Source organism: Penaeus monodon, chromosome 25 (assembly GCF_015228065.2).
Source record: "Penaeus monodon isolate SGIC_2016 chromosome 25, NSTDA_Pmon_1, whole genome shotgun sequence".
Lineage (NCBI taxonomy): Eukaryota > Metazoa > Arthropoda > Malacostraca > Decapoda > Penaeidae > Penaeus > Penaeus monodon.
The window spans coordinates 8,688,667-8,688,987 of record NC_051410.1 but is presented as its reverse complement, the minus strand read 5'-3'; positions in this window follow the sequence as shown (position 1 = coordinate 8,688,987).

Here is a 321-nt window from a genome sequence, read left to right as displayed (position 1 = left end):
GGTATACATTTTCCTTATCTTTTTTTCTGTTTCTTTCTTCTCCGATCAAGACTTCGAGAATGTTTTACTGCCGTTTTAGAAATGTGCTACACCGCGGCGCGTGGGAGATTTCCCCTGCCGATTTCGTGATTTCCTCGAAAAGACAAATTCTTCATCAAATCGACATGTAATTCAAGCCAACTTTGGAGGGCCCTTATCGGACAAAGCCACCTGTAATTCAGCTGGTACCAACCTGCTAATGATTCCTGGCCAGCCGCTCTTTTTCTGAATAATTCCTCGTGTAATCATTCGAAATGTCTTAGCCACTTCCTCTGCCGAGGT